General features: G+C 46.6%; 1 long non-coding RNA gene across 1 annotated transcript; it reads right to left on the bottom strand.

Annotated features, from left to right (window-relative positions):
• Window positions 1-3348: 3348 nt before the first annotated feature.
• On the bottom strand, window positions 3349-7672 carry LOC143008452 (uncharacterized). The gene is made up of 3 exons (XR_012964588.1): window positions 7559-7672; window positions 6588-6644; window positions 3349-3462 (listed from the first exon to the last, which is right to left on the bottom strand). It is a non-coding gene; the product is annotated as an uncharacterized LOC143008452 (long non-coding RNA).

Genomic DNA, 7672 nt, shown 5'->3' with positions numbered 1-7672 from the left:
TATGACACAATCCCCTCAGCTATTAGGATGTGGGCGCATGTTGAGAGGAACAGAAGGTAATAAATAACCCGTTATTAAACTCTATTTGTTATGAGGTTTCAGCTGCGGTCGTCCTTACCGCAGCTTTGCATTCACACCGACGTGCTGTGCACAACTCAGGACCATAACACAGCAATGAACTCACGCACAAGTTCAAATCCAATACAACTACTACACAAATCATTCGTAAGTACGGTTATACTATGTTTATTTAGGCCGATAAGTTTTGCTAATACATATTTTTCCTTTTTGGACGGAAAAGAGAACCAGTAGCACTTTGCATAATTGTTCTCAAGGTTGCTGTTTCTTATTTCTGGGCTTTCTGTGCCAATATAATTAAATTTCCGTGGCCAAGCCAAATATTTGCAGCATGGCTTGCACTTCTAAACTGAGCTGTACTTTGGGCAAAAAGAGGTCGCCGTGCCAACAGCGCTGTACAAACAAGCCAGTAAACAGATTCACTGCTAATCAACAACAACTTTGGTTCCAATCACACCACGGCGCTCATTACTGGTTCTGTCGTGCGATCACTTCTACCGTGACTGATGAGATAAACATGCCGTCGCACTGAGCGTCGAAGTTTCACACTTCAGTCAACACCTTTCCTCACACTGGGGCTACGTGCTGGACGGTTTGATGGTAAACCGACTGTTTACTACTGCTTAGGAACAGATGACACAAACTGGAGGGAGTCAGAGTCATTTACAGTTAGTTAAATTCCCTGCTGAGAGGCCCGGCTAAATGCTTCTTCCACAGACCTTGCTGGGAAATATTTGCAATGGTTTCCATCCAGATCTGGGTCACTCGGTTCCTCATTCACGGCACAGGTGAGCTGGAGCAGGTTTGTTTGGCATTGGTCATTGGCTGTCCTTTCCTTTCCACAGGGCTGGGAAAGCAGCACCACAAACAGCTCGCGACAACAAGAGATGCTTTTGTCTATAGCTTACCGCGGCGAAATGACACCGCTGAACCGCCTGCTGCCAATGTTGTCCAGGTCTCCCAGGACAGTCCCCGGGGGCTCAGAGATCTGCTGCGGGCCAGCCCGACATAGGCAGAAGGAGAGTGAGAGCCCTCGGGAGAATAGGTAACTCTGTCAGCCAGCCGTGCTTCTGCAGCACGCAGATGAAACAGCCTCTTTCACATGGAGTGTGTTTTGGCTTGCGGGGCTGTAATCATGCATGATTAGCCTAAGAACTCAATTCCGAGCCGGGACTGTTCCTTATTCCTGTCACACTGTCAGAAAATGATGTTGACCTACCACTTTCCCCCCACTGTCCTCAGACATGACGGAGGACTGATCAATAGAAATCAGTCAAACTCGCAATATTGATTCTGATATTTTGACAAATCACTTCAGAGTTTGTAACTCCGGATAGACGTGAAAGGCTCCAATTCGGGGGAAAGAGTAGGGAAACCAACTTTTTTGCAGTCTGCTAGTATACCAACCCATTATATATATATTAGTCTATTTCAACAAGCCTATAACAGATTCAAATGAGTAGTATCAGTATGAAAACAACATGTGCATTACAATATCAGTCTGGAGGTGTGCATGGAGCTTCCAGCAGGTTACGACCTCCTAAGGAGCTATGACTCCTGCAGGTGACCAGGAAGTGTCTGCACGACCATTCAGCAGTGACTAACACACGGACTGCAAGACTGAGATTGCAAAAAAAGCTCTAAATGTAATACTATTTAGGATTTATTGTTTTTTCAGGAAGATAAATGAGTAAATATGGATTTGGAATATAAAAAGTTCCCAAACAGGCCTCACTGGCTCGTCGCTGGTTAATGACTCGAGCAGCACGACGCGTTACAAGCACTGATGTCACCCATGGCCAGATCATCACCCCACAACAGGTGCAGCCTCCTCCTCCTCCTCCTCCTCGTCTCTCTGCACAGCTTGTTTTTCCTTCTGCATGTGGAAAACATCTGCATAGGTGGTCCCCCCCCTCTCTCTCTCTCTCTCCTCCCCTGTTCCGTCTCTGTCCATCTCTGTCCATGTCTCTCTCTCTCTCTCTCTCACTCTCTCTCTCTCTCTCTCTCTCTCTCCCTGTCTCCCTCTGTCTTTCTGTTGTTCCGCAGCGAAAGGGGAGGCGGCGCTGATTGTAAATACGAGGAGGTGTCAGCGCCAGGAGAAGCCGGCCCGCATTTCTGGACGGGAGCGGAGAGGTTTACCAGAGCATATTTTTATCATGAAAAGCCAACATGGAATGGGACGGCCGTGCGCAGCTGCTGGTCTAATTTGCTCTAAGCATGTACAAATAGGACGGCCCACACAGACCATAAAAGTGGAGTGGAGGTTTTGCTCAACGCGGCACTTTTGTCTGGCCAGAGGGACGGAGATGCCTTCCAAAGAACAAACAGATCACAAAAGAAGAAAACACACACACACACGCACACGCACACACGAACGACTCAGAGACAATGGAGGTCGGAATGGAGCTCCTTCACTTGATTCCAAAAGTAAAACCATTTACTAAACTGAAACATTTTGAGCTTTAAGGTGGATTTACACTCATTGTTTATGTTTCTGAATAAATATCCCCTAAATCCCAAACACATAAGGATATAATGATGTAAAATTCCCATTGTTTTACATTTCTAAACGTTGTGCTTGTGATCCTACGTCTTGTTTACAGAGTCAGGGTCAGTGGCTGTCAGAACGTATAGATTTCAAACCTTTAATTGTATATTTTTTCAACAAATTCTCAAGGTTGTTTCCCACCTTCCCAGCCGCACCAATGTCTCCCCTGTTCACTCCACATACGCTTTTATTGCGCCATGGAAAGTTTTATTTGCTCCTGAGCAATTTGCTCTGGAAACCCCCTGTAGATCCTATGAGTACTGTACGTTTATAAGTACACATTACGTGCACGCACACACACACGCGCACACTTCAATACGTCTTGAGCGGGGTTCCCCTTTAGACACCGGATAAATAACTAACTTCAAACAGTAAACTAGGTGCTAATGAACTGGATCCTGACAGGGTTTGCTTTCCTCGAGCAGAGACCCACCCCACAATGGATCCATTCACAGGATCTCAGCCATGGAAAGTGTCGGTAAAGTAATCCTGCTAAAGTTTATGCGACCTTTTCTAACTCTCAGTACGTCTTTCTCCCCTTAGGCCTTTAAGCGGCGGCCAAAAACAACACCGAGCTGCATCAGCTGATACAGGCAGAGGCTACCCGCATTTGCATGTTTCAAAATGGCTCCCATTCACTACCAGTTGGCAAATTGATGTGCGGAGGAAAGGAACACAACGCCCTGCTTCCTCTTAGCGCGGTTACCTTCTAGATCAGTCACGGCAGCCTCGGATCCGCTATCGAGAGTTGTTACTTCCGCAGCAGGGACGTGGCAGGATGGCATCGGGAGCTCTTCTGTGCGTGTGTGTGTGCGGCCGGTCGGCGCTGAGCCTACCTGCAAAAAAAAAAAGGTGTTATTTTATCTCCAGGCAACTGAATACGGGCCGCGTTCCCACAATGTGGCTGTGCACTCTGACAAACCCAATAAAAGTCACTGCTCAATTTATGAATATGGACTTCAACGCAGCACTGTTTCTCTAATTTGATATGCACGAGGGCGCCTAAAATGTCAGCTGCTTCACACTTTCCCGAACACCTGCCGAAGCTGACTGAGAAGGATCGAATCTGTCAGTTATGAACCACGGCGTTCCAACAGGAAGTCTGTCGGCAAGTTTGTATTAAAAAAAGGTGATTTTTCAGTCTCTCTCTCTCTCTTTTCAGCGTTTGAGAGTCTTGAGGTGAGCGATTGCCGTCTCTCCGTGCGGTCCCGGCACGTTCATCTTCACCGCCGGCGGCGGCGGCGAGCAGAGGGATGAAGTATGTCTAGTACTAGTGGCGGACAGGTAAAGTGATACTCGGCCGTGGAAGTCGTTTTCCGCGGCGGGCGCTTCTCAGAAAGACGTGCTGCGTTGAAACATGCGATATCTCGTTCCAGCCCGGGGTCGAGAGCGGAAGCCTCTCCTCTCGGACACTGACAGGCCGCATCTATGGCAATCTGAGCTGACACCATGAAGGCTTTTATTCCTATCAGATGTTTCCATGCGAGGAGAGGAGAGGTGAGCAGAGGAAGGGATATCAGACTTGGCAAAGCCGTGCGGAAAAGTTGGGAATATAATTGAAAATGCATGGACTTTGCTCAACTTTTTTCTGTTTGGGTGTTCTTAGCATTTTTATAGCGTCGGTCCTTGGCGTGGCAACATTTTTATAAGCTTCAATGGAAACATCCACAAGCAAAAGGAGTGAGACGCCATTTACTGTAACACCTGGCTCCACCCACATAAATAAACAATTAATTTTAGAAACGGGGCCTTTATACTGAGGCAGGGATTAGACTGTCTATCAGTGAAAAGGCCTGTCACCTCCGCACGCAGGCACATTTATCAGCCGCTGTATATTCAGTCAATCAAAGACGTAGATCCTCTCTTTGCCACAACACCTGGGTTTGCTTTGCTCTCGCCGCCGCAGAACGCCGCATAATACCGACATGTGTAAACCAAATAACCTGCCAGGTGCTTGTTGTCTTTTTTTTTCTATTTAAAGTCGAACGGGCGGGAAAGTGCGGCAAGCTTTCTCGACAGCTGGAGAGCAAAGAGGATAACACAACGGCGACCCAGAGGCGGAAAATGAATCTGTGCTGACCCTTATTCCCCCCCCTCACATGCAAGCCCGAGGATAAGACCGGCGGTTGTGTTGGGCGGTGGAGGCGGGAGTGTCCGAGGGGATACGGCGGCTGAGCTGGAGGGGATGTGGACTGCCTGAGTGAGCGGCGGTTGCTAACCTTATCAAAACAACACCTTTGAACAGTATTTACCTCTGACCCCCGTATACAGTCATGAGTCTGAGGCCGGGGCGGTGAGGTAAGTCACTTTCTTGTTGCATTCATTTCTCCCTCTTCCATACCCCACCTTCTCACTCTATCCCTAAAAGAAACCCCCACCCCCACCCCCACCCCACCCCGCTTCATCCCTACAGCATGGGGCTCGGCAGCATGAATGGGGCATTGTGATGCGTCTCCGTCACGGCAGCGAATGTTTTCACTTCCATTTGATCCGTCGGCGAGGCTGCTAATTGGGTAAGCGTGTTCCCAGGTCACCGGGAGGTTTCTCTTTCCATAAATACAGAAGAGAGCCGGCGAGGGCTTCTACAGATGTTCTTTCCCACCCTCTTCCAAGTAGGTTCAGACCAGCTTCGGGGAGTAGATGTAATTTATTGTGTCTAAAACCACAGTCCAGAATGTTTCCTTCTCCGTTGCTCTTCATCTCTCCAAAGCTGCTTTTTATCTTCCTCGCAGACACTGTATCACTGTTGATCTTCATGCTTTCTCTAAGCCTGTCCTGCAGCCACCATGTTACTTACAAACCACAGGTGTCATGATGACATGGACATGCTGTGACTTTGTCTGTTCTGTCTCCAGGACTGACAGGTCCAGATGATGTTATTTTTCCATGTTTTTGTCCACCAATGACACGATTTATGAAGCTTGTTTGTGTTTGTCATGGAATCCACATTTCCTCCCTTGCACAGGGACTCGAGACGACCTCGGCTGCCAGCACTAAACAACTCAGTTGGAACAGAGGGCTTAGACAAACTCGCATGCATATTTACTTCACTTAATCTGTGGGGTGTGGTCAACATGGTTCAAGTGGTCAGAAAACTGTCCTTCAACTGGATGCCCGAGGTTCAAGCTCTGGTGCTGGCAGGCACCCACCCTGCTTAAGTGTCCCGAATTCCCGACCGACTCTGCAGCCGATCTCTGCCCTCCCTGGCAAGGAAAAGTGAAAAGTCGATCCCCTGCAGTTCATCAATAAAGAATAACACCATCAGGATGAAACAGGGAGCCAGACGCTGACATGCGGGGGCGAGTTTAGCCTTCCTAGCGCCACCACAACGCCAAGATCAGCAAGCACGGTGACAGTAACTCAGGCTGAGTAAATCATTTGTTTTCCGTTGTCATATTGTAAAAGTCACTTGGCAGTTGTCAGCACCACGCTCCTAAATGATCCTGGGACGGAATTATCACAAAATTAAAGGAATTGTGAGGGTTTTTTATGCTACCAGACTGCAGTTTGTCCGGTCCGGTTGTCTTTGGTGATTGATCCACACCACAAAAACACAAACACCAACTGGACAAAACCGTGATTCCATTTCTGAGCCCAAACCATGAAGCACCTTTCTCTGAAGTCAGACCCACTGGGACAAACTGGTTCAGACTAATCTGGTGGTCTGATGGCGCCTCCGTGTGGTAACATGGCAGTACTATATTTTATTGATGCCATGGTGCAGACTGCCTCACTGCTTCCCTCTCTTCATTTCTTGTTGATTCATAATTTTACATTTAAATGTACCTGGACTTGTAAGTAGGAATCTATGCTTCATGTTCAGGTTTCTGCCTCGGAATCTGTTCTCCTTCATGTTTTACATCTGAAGTGACGTGTTGGTGTTTACATCCACTCCTATCATGTATTTAGAGCAAGGATCAGCCACAGCAGACCTGTACTGTATACTTAAGTGTGTTCTTACCAGTGCATTCCAGAGGGTGGCAGTCTTGACTCATGGCTCCACTTCATGACCAAGTTACTGCAAGAGAGGAGAAGAGAACCCACAACATGAGCAAACAGTAGAGAGCAGCATATTAAAGCTATAAACTTGGCTGGAGTCCATTGTGTCTGGCAGCCTGACAGAGGGACACCGAGCAAACTAATGATTCAAACTCAGCTCAGCTTTCACGATTCTCATAAAGTGATGTGTTCACACCCAAGAACACGTCGTGATTCATCTGTATTGACTCATTAGGCAGGAGAGGCATCAAAGAAGGATGATTCATCTGAGGCATTATTCATCGTGCTGTGGGCTTCTCCCGGTACATCGCGTGTAAACAACAAACAAAGCCCACGCTGCCTTTAAACACACAAGCAATCCTTTCATATCTTTCTCATCTTTAATATGGCTAATAAGTTCTTACTTTCTTGAAGGGCGGTTTTGTTGTTTACTAAAGCTGTTGTGTTATGCAGCGATACGGTTGTGTGGCTCTGTTATTTGTTAGACTGAATTTGACAAAGGCAGAATAAGTATAAACATTCGGATCTGTTTTCTTTTTACTGCAGAGAACCAATAAATTGCGATGAATCAATTATTCATGAGAGCTGCTGAGCACTTCAGTTTAGGATAGCAATGTTCCCTTGCTATGTAAACATAATAAATAAAAGACTTTTAGTTCCTTATTCAATACAACAAAAATGGCTTACAGTTAACTTGTAGTTTAATCATTCATAAATCACTCAGATAACAACACCTGTCCGTAATAAATTCAATATCGTCACGACGAAAGATCTTCCGGCATTTAGTTGGGCGTGTTAGGTACCTTTTCTACGTCATTGTTGACATTAGCTCAGTGCGGCTAAAGAGCAGCACATGTGTTTATGCTAGCGTGTCACTAACACAGCCACAAAATGCGTTATATTGTATTAAAAACTCATTTAACTAAAACTTACTAAAACTGTAAAGCTCCTGTGAGTTTCTCTTACACGTAAGAGTTCGTCTCATTCGTGGTATTTGTGTAGTTTTGTTCTGATTAAACGTCATTTTAAACGCGGTTCCTTCACGCA

The sequence above is a fragment of the Genypterus blacodes genome, unplaced genomic scaffold, assembly GCF_046128005.1.
Source record: "Genypterus blacodes isolate CSIRO-AG114 ecotype Tasmania unplaced genomic scaffold, CSIRO-AGI_Gbla_v1 ptg000104l_1, whole genome shotgun sequence".
Taxonomy (NCBI): domain Eukaryota; kingdom Metazoa; phylum Chordata; class Actinopteri; order Ophidiiformes; family Ophidiidae; genus Genypterus; species Genypterus blacodes.
The sequence above is the reverse complement of the archived record's forward strand: the minus strand, read 5'-3'. Positions and strand labels throughout refer to the sequence as shown.